This window comes from Phodopus roborovskii, unplaced genomic scaffold, assembly GCF_943737965.1.
Source record: "Phodopus roborovskii unplaced genomic scaffold, PHOROB, whole genome shotgun sequence".
Classification (NCBI taxonomy): domain Eukaryota; kingdom Metazoa; phylum Chordata; class Mammalia; order Rodentia; family Cricetidae; genus Phodopus; species Phodopus roborovskii.
The window spans coordinates 21,251,610-21,267,759 of NW_026125397.1; the positions used below are offsets into that span (position 1 = coordinate 21,251,610).

General features: G+C 43.8%; 1 pseudogene; it reads left to right on the top strand.

Annotated features, from left to right (window-relative positions):
- Positions 1–11,849: 11,849 nt before the first annotated feature.
- Positions 11,850–16,150, top strand: part of LOC127215020 (U1 small nuclear ribonucleoprotein C-like) — a 64,232-nt pseudogene continuing 59,931 nt past the window's right edge.

Consider the following 16,150-nt stretch of genomic DNA (forward strand, 5'->3'; position numbering starts at 1 on the left):
CACAGCCTGTAAGTAAGCCACATATATACGCATGTTCAGTTTGTCTGCTCTCTTCCAATAGAGAATCCTGGCTGACACAATGGGTATTGTTGAACTCTCAAGCACATGCAATTACATTGGAAGCTGAACAAGGGTTAGAGTGGATTACTACCACTGTACTCAACTATGGTTATTGAACTAATACTATTTTGCTATGTTTACATAAACCCATGGAAAATAATTACATCTCAACACAAATTATAGGAAGTGTTAAGATTTTTTTCTTATAATGTGCTTTTATGAAATAAAAACATGTTTCATCATCCAAAATAACCAGATGTTTTGCCTTTGCAGAAAAAAAAATGTTGCTTGTATTTGTCTCTTCTCATTCAGAGACTTTGACATCACATATAGTCTAATAGTTTGGTTTTCAAGGTATGATTAGACCCTTCCCACTGAATCTGTGGTGTTCAAAGTTATGCTAGATCTAGCATCATATGTTAATTGCTAGTTTGAATTTGTTTGTATCATGCCAAATTTGATGCCAGAATCTTTATGGTGATTTTGTTTTGTTTTTCAATTAGGAAACCTTTCTGAAGATCCATATATTAATCCTCTCCTATCCATGCAGCTTTCCTGATATGGTTAGTCTCCATCTCCATCACAGTCTTTACACCAAACACTTCTGGTAAAGACAACTCTGCCGTCCTTGGGACATTCTGCTATTACCTTAAGCACATCCAGAGTCTGACACTGCTCAGCTCACTGGTCACCTCCTGCTATGGTCTGAATGTCTATACCCCAGAATTAATCCATTTGAAATGGGATCTCCAAAGCCATAGGTAAACGGCATTGGAGGTGTAGCTTTTGGGTAGTGATTGATTGGGTCACCAAGGCTCTGCCTTATGAATGGATTAATTTATCTATGGCAGTGTTTCTCAACCTTCCTAATGATGTGGCCCTTTAATACAGTTCTGCATGTTGTGGTGTGACCCCTCCCCCAACCATAAAATTATTTTCATTGCTACTTCGTAACTATAATTTTGAAACAGTTATGAGTCATAATGCAAATATCTGGTGTGCAGGATAGTCTTAGATGACACCTGTAAAAGGGTCCTTAGGCCCCCAAAGGGATCTCAACGCACAGGCTGAGATTGGCAAAGCTATGAGATAGATAGTGAGGCATGGACCAAAGTAACATTGTTAGAGAAGCAAGTGTTTTCAGGCATGCTTGCTCTGTGTTTCCTTATAATGCTGCCTGCCTGTGATGGCACAGGAGAAAAGCATCGAGCAGGTGATCAGAGGGGAATGATACCACGTTCTTGATTATTTCATGGGGCAAATAACTGTCCTGATTAACGTGACGTAGTCTAGACTTTTGTGAGAGGATATCCTCAGTTGAGGGACGGTCTGGACATGTCTTTATCGTTATATGAGGTAGGATGGCCCAACCCACTGTGCGTGGGGGTATCACACATTGGCAGGTGCTTCTGAACTGCGTAAGAAAGCTAGCTGATGGTAAGCTTGCCGGCAAGCCAGGTAGCAAGCAGCGTCCGCCATGCTGTACTTCTTGACTGTGAACCAAGTGCTTTCCTGGGATAGTGAACAGGCCTGCCTCAGGTTCCTGTCATGACTTCCTTCAGCGATGGATTGTGTGGTCTGGAACTGTAAGCCAAAATAAACCTCTCTTCCTCCCCTAAGTCTTTTTTTTTTTTTGTTTTTGTTTTTGTTTTTTTGTTTTTTTGTGTGTGTGTTTTTTTTTTTTTTTTTTTTTTTTTTTTTTTTTTTGGTCAGGGTACTTTATCTTAGCCATAGCAGGGGGACTGGACCACCAGCCCTTATTCTTTGCCCAGCGCCGTCTACCTCAGCAGCACTCACTGTCTGTGGGACCGTCTTGCTCTCTTTACTTACCGAGCATCACACACCAGTCTTTGTTTCCAAAGCATTTCTTACTTCGTGTTCTGTCATGTTTTCTGGGAAATGCACCCACATCTTGAAAATCTGTTAACTTGATTTTGTTTCCCCCAATTTTGCAAAGACTCATTTTGTCTGGGAAAACTTTGTACAGCGTCCCTTGTCTCCTTGATGTGATTCATCAATGGAATGTCCCTGGTTTTCCTTGCTGGCCTATGAAAGTCTAGTTATGCCCACTGGGAATTTTTGGAACTTCTTGTCAACTCTGAGGCCATGAAAATGCCAGGCTTATTTCCTCATTTCAATGATCTTGGAAGTAACCGCCCCCCCACCCAAATAACCAAGAATTAGAGAGGATGCCAGGAGAATGATTTCACTTTCTTTTTTCTTTCTTGCTTTTGTTTTGGATACAGGGTTTCCTGTAGCTCAGGCTGACCCAGAACTCACTATGTAGCCCTAAATCCTTGGTCCTGCTGTCTCCATTTCCCCAGTGGTGGGAATAGAGGTTTGGGGGGGGGGTCTTAGTCTCATTGCTAACGGAATTCAGTAATGGACTCAGAAGGGAGCTCAAGGACAATTTAATAGAGTTTAAGATAAAAGCCCAGGTTAGGTGAAAATCCCTGCAGCTGCCAGGAGGAAATGGTGTGGACAGAAAGAGACAGCTTACCGAGCAGGGAAAGAGTGGAGGTGGGCTACTGAGCTGAGAAAGGGGCCCCCAAAGCATCCTCCCTTCCTCTGAAAACCCGTTTGTTTTACGTGTTAATCTTGACGTAGCATTTTTAGCTCAGCAACTGGCTAGACTGATTTAGGAGCCAAAGGTCATTTCTTTACCGAGATCTCTCCCTTTCAAGTCAATAGGCCTTCCAAACAGGATTTAACCTGTCATGTTCTCTTGTTTATCTTATCCCACCCCAACCCCACCCTACCCCAACATTTGATAGCCCTTGAACTTTTAGGAGGCCAGGAATCTCCTTCTGAAAAGTAGGTTTCCCTGGCAAGATGTCTTTACAAAACAAACACTTTTAAGTGGAGAATGACTATAGAGCCCGGCAAGTTTATGTGCAGGAACATCTAGGTGAGGGTAAGTGTAGGGCTTAGACTTATCTGGTTGCTCTCATCATTCTGGACCTAGACTTATATTTCTTACTGAGTACATGAAACACTTCATTGTTCTCTCCATAGCAAGAGAGAAGTCACCTGCCTCTGCCGCTGTAGATAGCCCTTCAGAATCACCCAGGGTGTGGCTACTAGAAAGGGACACATCCTCTACCTTCCCCCATGACCTTGATGCTCTGTAGAAATAATTCTTGAAAGATTTGATACACTGGAGGAAGAGTGACATCCCCGAGGAGGTGTCTTCAGCTGCTCCCACAGAACCAGAGCTGGAGAGGTCACAGGCAATCCACTATCCCTATCTTGCCAAATGATTGTGTTATCAAGCTGCCATGTGAGGAGTCACACCTGTGCTCGTAGAGCTGGGCTGTTCTCTGTCTTGGAGAAGATTCTTTTGCAGTGAGCATCAGGCAGTGCAGAGACTGGTAACAGTCAGCGTCCTGAGAATGGGTGGCTGTGAATGCTTAGCCCTGAATGAGACATCTATACCCACACTCCTTTCTCCCACTCAGGTGTCACAAAGAATATGACACCTAGGGGCTGGGCCACAGTGCTGTGAAATGCTGTCTTTTTGCACATGATAGGGCCATTGCACCCATGAATCCATAATAGCTGTGGATACCTACAGAAGATCTACGCAAGAGTAAGCCAGTCAACATTCCAGCATGAATGTGGGAGGGGCTTATGAGGCCCCACAGGTAACTGAAGATTTGTTAGCAGTTGATGTCTACTAGGATGGGAGTGGGGTCAAGAATTAAGGAGGTTGGAGAAGGTGTATGCCCATGCCCTGGTGAATTGTTCCACAACCATGTACACATAAGCAATGTTAATTGGGCCCAGTGAGTGTGTGTGTGTGTGTGCACATGTGTGAGTGTGTGTGTGAGTGTGTATATGAGTGTGTGAGTGTGTATGTGTGTATGAGTGTGTGAGTGAGTGTGTGAATGCGTATGTGACAGTGTGTGTATGTGTGTGTATGTGAGTGAGTGTGTGTATGTGAGTGAGTGTGTGAGTGTGTGTATGTGTGTGAGTGAGTGTGTGAATGTGTATGTGACAGTGTGTGAGAGTATGTGTGTGTGAGAGAGTGTGTGTATGTGAGTGTGTGAGTGAGTGAGTGTGTGTATGTGAGTGTGTGTGTGAATGTGTGTGTGAGTGTGTGTGTGAGAGTGTATGAGTGTGTGTGTGTGAGAGAGAGTGTGTGTGTGTGTGTGTGAATGTGTGTGTGAGTGTGTGTGTGTGTGTGTGTGTGTGTGTGTGTGTGTAGGACATGAAGTTGGGAAAGGGACCTGTTAGAGTGTTAGAGAAGAGAGTGTGTTGGAGTAGGGTCCAGGGGAAGTTGGAGGAAAGAAATGGGAATGGATATGATTAAAATACATTATATATGTGTATAACATTTTCAAAGAATTAATACAATGGGAAGAGAGGCAAGAGAACCTGGAGAAATATCATTCTGAGGAACCAGAGGATAGTCTGAGGTCACACACCTTATTCTTTTTCAGGCAGAACTAAAATCAACCTTGACTTGTCAGTATTTTAGCAAGATTTTACTGGACATGGAACTTTTCCTGAACTTATTTAACGCATGAATCCTTAGTAATCAGAGAACCTTAGTACCCAGGGGAAGGTACACATTCCCCATGGCTTAGTGACATATGTGAAGAAGGCTAATTAATATAAATAAATATATCTTAAATGTCATCTTTTAGAAATATTTCCCTAAATGCTTCGTATTGTCCATAATCTATTCATCTGGAGCACAGTTACACAGTTCATCAATGAAAAGTGGATCTGTGATCGTTTTTCATTTTAGCCTGGTAAGGAGCCAGACTCGAATCAAGCAAATGACTCTGGAGTTAGCAACCTCAGCTACAGAGTGCTGTTTATCCTCGATGTTATAACAAGCACTGTCCTGTCCTGACAGCCCATCCCTGGCCCATGAGAATTTTAAACATCTGAATGAAATTTTCCTTTCATGACCGTCAAGGTGCAAACAGAGTAGAGAATACTGGATCATTAAGAGACCAATGTTCCTATCTCATACTATAAGTTTCTGAGATTTTGAATATGCAACATGTAACCTGTCCTCAAATGTCTTGTGCATGTCTGTGCCTCTGATAAGAGAACAGTTTCTTGTTTAGACATTTTCTAAGGGCAACTAGAAAAATACAATGTAGAAAGCCTTTGTGGCAGGTTAATTAGCCATAGAGGAGAAAGTGTAGCACAGTATTATTTGCTAAAACCATGAGAGGAAGTGTGATCATGGTGTCCACATGTCCTCCCATTATACAAAGAGAGGGTGGCATTTGTCCACTGAAGCTTCCTTTGATGGCTGCTGATCTTTTCTTTAGGAGGCCTTCTCTTACACAGGTAGGGATTAGCAGGTCGCCTGTCAGTACAAGCCCAAAGGCGGCATCACTTGGTGATTGCCCATCAATGCTCTCAAGAGTTCTGGGAAGTCAGCCTCAAGGAGTGACTCCAGAAGTTTGGCTTTGTGCCTCTGCCCTGGATTCTGCCACCCAACAGAGAACTGTGACTTGGTGCTCTGTGACTCAACATCCCCAAAGTTGACTTGCTTTTCCTCAGCCTTGAATGCCCGAAACTGGGCTTTGGCAAATCAGCGTTCACACCCCAGCTCTTGGGTCTTCTCTCTGTCTTGCTGCCTCACTTGAGAGTCCAAAAGCAACGGGGTGATGATTCATTGGCCCCATTTCCTGTAAGTCATCATTTTCCCACGGCGAGCGAAGGTTTACTCTGCCGGAAGGAGGAAGAATGTTGGCTTGATTTATTTTTTTTTCTTTTGTGCACCATTTCTGCTGACAGAAAGCCAACTTGGAGTACTTTGTCTCCATTTTCATGGTCATCTCAAAACAAAAACAAAACAAAACAAAACAAAAAACCAACTCTAAAAGTATTATAATTGTTCAGCCGAGACTCCTGAGGTGTGTGTTATCGGCGGGGAACAAGAACATGATTATCCCAATGCATATTTTGTTTAAAAGTTTTAAATTTTCTTCTGTAGTTTCACGTGGGATGACTATGTTTGCATTATAGAGGCCAAGGGCTGTTGAGGCCCCTGCTGTGGCCCCATTCTATGGATGAGAAAACTGAGAGCCAGATAACTGACATAATTTGTCTATTTCTACAGAGCTGCTCAGTGACAGACACATTAGGGCAGGGATCGGCTCCTTTTAGGCTATGGTTTTCCTTAAGGTATGATAAATAGACCTAAGGTTATCTGTACCATGAAGGGATCCATGAATTAGTGACACAGGATTGAGGGAGATGGGTGACTGGTGTCAGATGAGCCTGAGCATGGCTGACATGTAGCGGGAGTGTGCTGCTTTTAGAGTGTTCTCTGAGAGCATGTCTATGTTTTCAGAGGAGACTGGGGGAGATCTTGACTATTTCATGTGTTGTAAGAACAGGTGATAATGTGCTTAAGCACACAGTAGGTGGTCAATAATAGCCTTAGTTAGTACCGATGACTTGGTAGCATGCTCCTTGGCTCTCTGGTCCTTCCTTCCTTTTACCCATTTCTGTTCTAAGCTAGGCTGTGCAGAGGGCTTTCTCAGGCTTAGCACTATGCTATTTCCTTTGACATTTGCATCTGAGTTGTCTCATTTCCCTGAAGCACTGTCACACGCTCTGAGGTTGCTACAGAGCAAGATCTGAAACCCCGGCCAGGGAAGTCCCAAGGAGAAGCATTGCTTTCTCTTCTGGAGTTGTCTCTCTCTTCCAGATAGCAGCCGCTGTGGGCTGGTGGCTCTCAGGCTTCTTCCTGGTGGCTGATGGCAGACCTGGGCAGTGGAAAGGTGGTGGTGGGTGGGGTAGGGGTGGCTCTGCTCCTGACTCTGTGCCCTCAGCATCCCCATCAGATGTGTTTTCCCTTTCCCCTTCCTCCCTTGCCAGTGGAAATTTAGAGGGTTTTGTGGTTCTTAGGAAACTCTGGGGCTGTAAATTTTCCATCCTCACTTCCTCTACACATCACAGGGGTTTCCTAAAGCAGGCTCACTGCCCAGCACCCGGGCTGGCTCCCTCCCCTGGGATGGGGAATTGCCACATAGGTTCACTCATCTTCAAATTCCCTTTTTAAATTTCACTTGCAAAAATACATATCTGGTGTTCAAGTCCATTCATTTTTTTTTTTTTTTTTTTTTTGGATTTGGAAGGACTGCTCAGTCCATGCTTTTCAACACACCAGATAGCCCTGAGTTTTATTTAGACCCTACTACATACTAGAGGTAAAGTAGAACAAAGAGCAGCATTATCAGTTAACCTTGAATCAAGGAGCAGCCAGGTTCACTATCATGTGGGTCCCATTAGCAGCAAGCAGCTTCATCCCCTATCTCTATGTGCCTATAGCTGGCATCAAAAGATTGTTAGTTACATAATGTGTTCTTTTCCATAGGCTTAATCGGAACTTTCTCATGCCTCTCAAGAAGTCCATTCATTTTTTTTCAGTGTTTTTTGTGTAATTTAAATGTCTAACACAATAAAATAGTCAATTAAGTGGGTTTATTTCTTTAATTACAGTTTGTGTGTTTGTATCTGTCTCTGATTGTATGTGTACACATGTATAGTATGTATATTTAAATGTGTGTGTATATTTGTGTGGTGTATATGTATGTATGGGTATGTGTGTGTCTATATGATGTGTATGAATGTGTGTTTATATTTGTGCATTGTTTGTGGTGTGTATGTATGTGTGTATATGTATGTACTTTTGTATTGTTTGTGTATGGTGTATACATTTGTGTGTTCAGTGTACATGTATGTATGTATGTATTTGTGTGTCTTTATGTGTTGAATGTGTGTATTCATATATGTGTGTAATATGTATTTGTGTGTGTATGAGTGGTGTATATGTAAGTATGTGTATATGTTTGTGTATGTGTGAGCCTGTGTAGAGTGTACATGAATGTGTATATAAATGTGCATGTGTGTGCCTATACATGTGTGGTGTGTGTGTGGTATACATGTATGTATATGTGTTTATGTATGTATATTTGTATATGTGTGTATATGTGATGTGCTTGTGTATATGTGTGTGTGTGGCATATATGAATGTAGGTATGTAAGTATGTGTGTGTTTGTATGGATATGTGTAAGTGTATCTGTATGTGTGGGACTCTATGTGTGTGTGTATGTATTAATTCTTTTCATGTGTTTGTTTCATTTTGTCACCAGGGAATTCCCCTCTTGAGGGTATGTCACAACACAATTGACCTATCTGCAGCACACTGAAAACTGCGGCTTTGTGCTCAGTGCTTTGGAGGACATTAAGTAACATTAAATATTGCAAAAGCAGAGAGGAGGAAAGAGGGCCTGAGTGACAGCTCAGAGGGAGATGCTTGCCTGGCAGCAGGAGCCCCAGTGCATCCGAGCACTAGATAAAGTGGACAAGACAGTCTGCGCCCCAGCACCCAGGGCATGGAGACAGAGAGCCAGAAATACAAAGGTCATCCTAAGCTACGTAGTGAGTTTGTGGCCAATCTGGGATACGTGAGGCCCTGTCTCAAAATTAAACCAATAAAAAGGGAAATATAGGCAACCTGTCCTTTTATTGTAATGACTAATTTTCTTTCATGTGTTAACTGGTTTCAGTTGCTTTCTCAAGTGCTATATTTTCACTAGAGTCTGATTAGAGTTGTAATTATAAAATCAAACCAAAACAAAACCCAAATGTCTCTCAGCACTTGGGAGGCAGATGCAGCATCGTGGATTTGAGGTCAGCCTGGGCTACATAGCAAGACCTCATTGCAAAGCAAAGCAAAGCACCAACCACCCGTTACCTTAATTCACTTTGCGGGCCTGCCCACTTTTCTAATTTTGTGTGGGTTTCCTTCTCAGGCCTAGGACTAGCAGGTACCATGAACTCCCGCAGCTCCTGCCTTCCCCTCCAGGGCCTGAGATTACAGGCATGATCTGCCATGCTTGGGATAAGCTCAATTTTTTGTCAGCTTCTTCTTTTGTAAGTGTCTTGTATTAGAATATATTATTTGTAGATAAGAATTGGTTTATTATAGCACTTTATACATGTAAATAATGAATTTAGATGGTTTTCTTTTTCTCTCTCATACACACGAGTTAATCCTTTCTTGCCATCCCTCCATTCCTGTTAATTCCCTCCCTTTTCCACCTAACCCTTCTTTACTTCTCATGTTGCACATGTGTGCACGTGTGTGTGTGCACATGTGTGTGTGTGTGTGAGAGAGAGACAGACAGACAGACATCGCTGCTTACAGGAGCACGTGCACCTCACCACTGGCGACATCACTGAAGACAATGTTTCTCCTTCCCCATATTAACTAATATCTACCTGTGTGGGAACCCTGAGGGAGGAGTAGAAACATGGCCCCCACCACCCTGTGACGGGGTGTTAGAAACAATTGTCTGGGTAATCACAGCTTAGTGTGGTGACTCAAGAGTGATGCTGCCACGTCACACTCCTACCACCCGTCCTTCCGACCTTACATCCTCTCCATCTATCTCCCACAACATCCCCTGATATAAAAGGAGGAACTGCAAACGTCCCGTTTCTAAGTAAACTTTCACTATCTTGATATTCTAAACAATTGGAGTGTCTCTGTAGCCACTGTTGACCACTGCCAAAAAGAAGCTTCTCTGTCTAAAATTAATAGTGGAACTATTTTATAGGCATGGACACAGTTAATTAGAAAGCAGTTTAACAGGCATGTTGTATTTAACAAAGTAATAATAACAGTAGCTTTTGTACTAGGGCCTGACTCCCTTCTCCAAGTCATGGGCTTTGGCTGGGTTTACAGCACCAGTTATCAATTCCCTCTTGTGGAGCAGGCCTCAAGTCCAATCAGGAGATGGTTGGTTACCCCCACCACACACTTTCCACTAGTGTACCAAAGAGCACATCTTGCCTGCCAGTTGGTACCACCACAAGGTTCAAAGTAAGCAAGGCTGTGGGTATTGTTCTCCCCAGCAGTCTGTCCAGCACTTGGAAAGCCAACCAGATGGAGGAAGCTGACAGCTGGTTGATGTCTGCATCCTGCAACCAAAGTTTCTGATGTCTTCAGTAGCAGGGTCTTCCATAAAGTTCTCAGCGGCACTCAGAAGCAAGGCTAATTGCTGCATTATTGGGGGGGGGGAGACTCAAGGTAAAGAGTGAGGGGCTCTTCTCCCTAAGAGCTGCTGCTAATAGTGGGTAGAGGAGGGGGGTACCTCCCTCTTAGTCATGGGAACAGCCATAACTAAACTCTCTAACACACACACGTGCACACACACGCACGCGTGCGCACACACACGCACGCGTGCGCACACACGCACACACGCACACACACGCACACACGTGCGTGCACACACAAACAACAGTAGAAAAAGACAAAAGGAAAAGGAAGGAGATCAATGGGGGCATGAGGGGAACCAGGTAATGATGTGTGAATATCATCAAAATACATCATGTACACAAATGAAATGTTGCCAAAAACAAGACTGCAGAATGAATTACGTATTTCGTAGGCCTTTATCAAGTGCCTACCCAGTGCCGAATGTTACAGTACTGATGGAGGACCTGACTTTGTTATATTAAAGATAGGGGAAATGGTAGGTTCCTGATTCTTCAAGTAGCTCAGAGCCAATTAAAGGAAAAAAATATCCTTGCTGTTGTTCATGTGTGTCTGCACTGTAACCGAGGAAAAATAGATGCAGAAGATAAAAACTAAAATGAAGGGGAAGGCAAGTGTGGGGTTGGAATGCATTAGGCACAGTGGTTCAAAAACCCCCCTAACCTGTGACTCTTTAATAGTTTCATGGGTTCGTTTTGAAATTTCATACATATGTATCATTATACTTAAAGTTCTTCTCGGGACATTTCTGTTTTTCTTTCTTCCTCCAGATCTCTTCTGTTTTAATGACAGGTATATGTCATTAGCCTCTCTTGTTTAGCCTCCCTTTACACCTCTCCCTTTTTCCAATAGTCCCCCCCTCTCTGTATATGTGTGTGTGTATGTAAAATACATATTTTTATATACATGAAAACTTAAATCGAGATTCCCCATATGAGAGAAAACATGAAATATTGGTTTTTCTAAGTCTGACTTATTGAATTTAATATAACGATCCCAAGTTCTACCCATTCTTCTGTAAATGCCATCATTTCATTTTTCTTTACAGCCGAACAAAACACCATATTTCTCCATCCATCCATCCATCCATCTGGAGATGGACATGACGTTTAGTTTCACCTCTTGACCACAGTGCAAAGTGCACTGTGCAAAGTGCACTGTGCAAAGTGCAAAGTGTGGCAACAAGTGTAGGGTCTCTGCCGTGTGCTGACACAGAGCCTCTTGGGTATGGGCAGGGCTGGTACAGCTGGGCCACTTGGAGCCTCTAATTGTAGTTTTTTTTTAGGAACCTCCATAGTGATTTCCATAGTAGCTGCCTGCTCTCCCATCCCCCAGCGGGGCAAGCAGTCCAACTTCCCCCATATCTTGGCCAGCATTTGTCATTTGTTGAGAAACACATTTCTAATGGTTTTATATAAAAGCTGAAAATTATTGTTCATGCAACTAAAAGATGCCAGGCTGACTTTGGCTGAAATGAAGATTTCTAGCAACGTTTCCTATGATTTTGCCCTTCTCCACATGTCTACTTTACCATGTCCCCCTGGCTTCTATTTTTAGACACACTCGTTCACATAGTGGCAATGATGACTGTCTGCAGCTGGGGGCTTAAATTCTGTTAACTTGTGAAGGCCCAGATGGAAAGCACATGCTTTACAAAACCTGATTGGCCCCGCTTGAGTCATGGGCTTCCCCTTGGAGACAGCTGGTGAGGCAGTTCTCCATCCAAACCATATGGACTGAGAGGAGACAATGAGGCCTATCCAAGAGAATGTGTTCTACCAGAAGGGGAATGTGAGCCTGAAAAACCCAAGGGTGACAAGGACACAGAGCCCCCATTGGAATATCGAGTGTGTCAACCTTCGGCTGGTAGGAAGTGCTCGACAGACCATAGGAACACAGTTCAATCCAGCTCACAGTTTCAGGACCTTGCATGACTTCGGCTTTATCCTCCATACCATAAAGCTCAAACGCCTCCGATGCAAATACTGCTGTAGGAGTTGAAATAGTTGATGTTGAGGATTGGAACTTTTGGTCCTTGTATCATCCACTCCTAGGAAGGTGCTCAGGTGGAATAAAACATTCAGCACATTTGATGAACAAGTAAACCGAACAGCATTGTCTGGCGATGCTATGCTGGTACTGGGCGAGGGGTTTGCATCCGTCATCATCTTTCATCCTCCCAATCCTTCTTTCGTGGATAAGACAGCAGAATCCATATAGGAACAAAGTGAGCCCAGGACTGACTATTGACAAGCATGGGAAGTCCCAGAAGTCCCAGGGATCCTCCCATCACCGGGGGTATGGAGCAGAGCTCACTTAACCAAGCCTGACCTGAGTGCTGGGGATCCAAACTCAGTTCCTCTTCCCTATGTGGTAAGGGCGGCATCACCCATGGTCTGAGGAATAACTGGTTCTCAAACATAACATCCTTTCCTGGAATGGCTCCATGTTGTATCTCCACACCAACATGTGTTTCCATGGAAGCCAAGGCAGGCGAGAAAGAGAGGGTGTCTCGTCAGAAATTAAATGTTTGTCTGGAAGTGACACTCATACCTACTAAAAGAAATCACACAAATAAACCTAATTTCAAGATGATAGCAGCAGAGCAAAGCATCCCCTTGTCCTAAAGGAAAGCTAAGACGTTAATGAATAGCACAAATACCTTCTCTGTGACCCAAAACTGATAGGTGGAGAAGTAATTTAAATAACTTTTGAATTAATATATGTCCTTGGAATCCATACTACATTTCAACACTTGCATCCCTCTCCCATAACAGCATTTGGGAGTACTACTTTCTCTTAGTATTTTGACAAAATAGGTAAAGCCAAGGAAAGCATTATCATTAACTCACAAATTAGTTTTGAATGTCCAGTTCTTTGATTTGAAAGGCCTTAAAAGCCAGTCATGGAGGGCTAGACAAATGAATACAAGCTAACTAATTATAGTGAAAGTGAGAGCCCACATGCTCCTGAAGGAAGTGTATATGTAGCAACATCAGTACAGAAATGGAAAATCATATTCCATTGTACTTACCTTTCTCAGTCACAAAGCCTTTGGCATCTACTACATTTCTGTTGGTATTCCATGGTGATTTAAATCAATTAATATCTACTTTTAGCAAAGTGTTGACAGTAAGTTTTAAAATTCACAGGCTCCACACTTTCCAGTGTAATTGGACAGACATGAAAGAGCTTTCAGTTTGCTGCTAAAAGCAACACAGAAAGATGTGAAGTGGGTGTTAACCCTTCACAAGGAGGCCCCTGCTGTAATACTGGTGTGGGTGACCTTCTGATGGAGAGAAGCTAGGCACAGACCTAATGAACTCTCTAACTCGTGAGCTGTAGCCAGGGGTCCTCCAAACGTCTGCAAAGACTCTCTCTGTAGCCCTCTAGGTGAAAGAGTGGGCTTGGGGAGAGTCCAGCAGAGCCCAATGGAGACTTGGGATTTCATCTGATGGTGGTTACTTTCTCCTTTAGTCCACACACCCCAGTCTGAGGGATGGGGAGACAGGATGGTGGATAAAGTGCTCACAGTCTGAGTGTGAACCTGTGGGAAAGCCGGTTGTGGTGGCATACATTTGTAATCCCGGCACTGGGGAAGGCAGAGACAGGGCAGGCTGCTGGGAATTGCTGGCTATACAGGCACCATACCTTCATCAGCAAGAACCAGGTCAGTGAAAGACCATGTCCCAAAAAATCACAGGCTAGATGGGGCCTGAGGAACGACACTCAAGGCTGACCTTTGGCTGCTACATGTAAACATGTTCATATGCCTATACAGACATACTAACAAACACACACACACACACAGGCACACAAACACACAGACACACAGACATAGACACACAAAAACACAGACACACCGACAGACACACAGACACATAGACACATGCACACAGACACACACACAGACACACACACAAACACACAGAGACACATACATACAAACTCACAGACACACAGAAACACACACAGACATGCAAACACACAGACAGACACATAGACACATGCACACACACAGACATACAGACACACAGACATAAGCACACACACACATGTTCATATGCCTATACAAACATACACACAAACACACAGACTGAAACATACATACACACACATGCTCTCACACACACATGCACAGACACACACACACACACACACATTTTTTAAGCTGGGGGAGCTTCAATAACATTGCTGAATTTTTCTGAACAAAATTTTTAAATATAAAAACTGGCTATGTATTAATCTGCAGTTTCAAAAGCAATAAACTAAGCAAAAGTATTTGTTTTATAAAATATAAAATTGAATAGTTTGAATGAAAAGAGAATGTTTTATTACTGATAGCAAAATGTTATCATGAAATAAACTGGTATATAAACAGGGGATGTAAAAAGAGAGAAATGTAGATAGGCCTTGCACAGTGAGAAGACATTGATCCTGAGATCAAGGGAAAAGAAAATTGGTCTTGGGGGATATGATCTCTATGAGATCACAAGCTAGACCCTTACAAGGTGTGGGATGTAGTGAAATTTCATTTTAAGTTCCAGGGTTCTACAAGTGAATGGATGGGATTTCATTAGGCCAGTAGAGAGACCTGACAACTACCACCCATCTTGTGACAGGAAACTGGCACTCAGAGATGTCCCGTTGTGAAGATGTGGCTCTTGTGGTTGGGAGAAAGTAGACTTGAGACAGCTTATTAAGTTAGAGAATAGGGTGGAACGTCAACATAGCACTGGCCCATTGTAAGCACCAAGCCCACCTACAAGGAACTTTCTTCATTCGTCCCAAACATTCCTCACAGTCCAACCTTAAATGCTGAAGTGCATCCTAGCTCCCATCAGCCTCTCCAAACGTCAGTGACGTCCAGAACAATCTAGGCAGGGTCTGAGTCATACTAGTCATGGAGGAGGTAGACGGATGCTGACAGGAGGCAGGTGATGTCAGTCTGAGCCAGTCCCAGGCTTTTTGATCATTAGAGTTTTTGTTGTTGGTTTGTTTGTGTTTGTTTTTGTTTTCAATGATGGGCGGTAGATGGTGCTTCTTGGTGTTCAGGAGCTGGACTGAGTTATGCTGTCCTATGGTCCTGTTTCAACCTGAGAATCCTTGAGTTCCAAGGCCTCGGTTATCTCTCAGAACATCTTACAGTGTTCACGCCCCTGTCATAATATTCTCCACCTAGTGGTTGATTCTTGGCTGAAGAGAGAAGCTTGTGCAGGTGAGCCATGGCCACTTAGTGTGCCCCGGGGTCATTTCCGGTAATCGGGGCAAGATTCCCACATATTTCAGGAAAGGTCTTTCTTTGCTCAATAGCCTGTCCCAGGACAGGTACAAACATGAATCCGAAGCTGCTCCATCGCTGGCTAGTTCTCACTGGACATCTCCAGTGTTGGGAGTCATGAGGCCCAGTGTCAGACCAGTGTATGAATGGTTGTCTACTGCATCTCCAGATGAGGCGAAGCCCGTGGGGACAGTCTCACTCAGCAAGAACCACTGCACTTCAGGACAGCCTACAGTCCACAACCCTAGAGACGCTAGGAAACAAGGAGAGACGTGCATGGTCCCCCAGAGAAGGGGAAAGGGACAAGATCTCCTGAGCAAATTGGGAGCACAGCAGGAGGGAGGTAGGAGCAAGAGGAGCAGAGAAAGGGAGGGAGAGGAGAACACAAGGGATCAGGAAGGTCTAGGTGTGTGCTTCTGGTGTGAGGTGAGGCTGAGGGTCTGGGTGTGTTCCTGGTGTGAGGTGAGGCTGAGGGTCTGGGTGTGCTCCTGGTGTGAGGTGAGGCTGAGGGTCTGGGTGTGCTCCTGGTGTGAAGTGAGGTCGAGATTCTGGCTATGAGTTTAGCCATAGCTTGTGCTTTCATTACCACTGATCTTGCTGCCAACCAGCAGGCTGATTTTCTTGTTTTTACTTTCATACATCAGAATGGAAACCCTGAGTAGGCAAAGGGTGGCTTCCTCCATGTTGGCAGTTTCAAGCCCTCCTAGAAGCTCAGGCCTGAGAACCGAAAGCTTATGGCTGTCAGCTGTCCAGTCCAGGAACTTAAAGT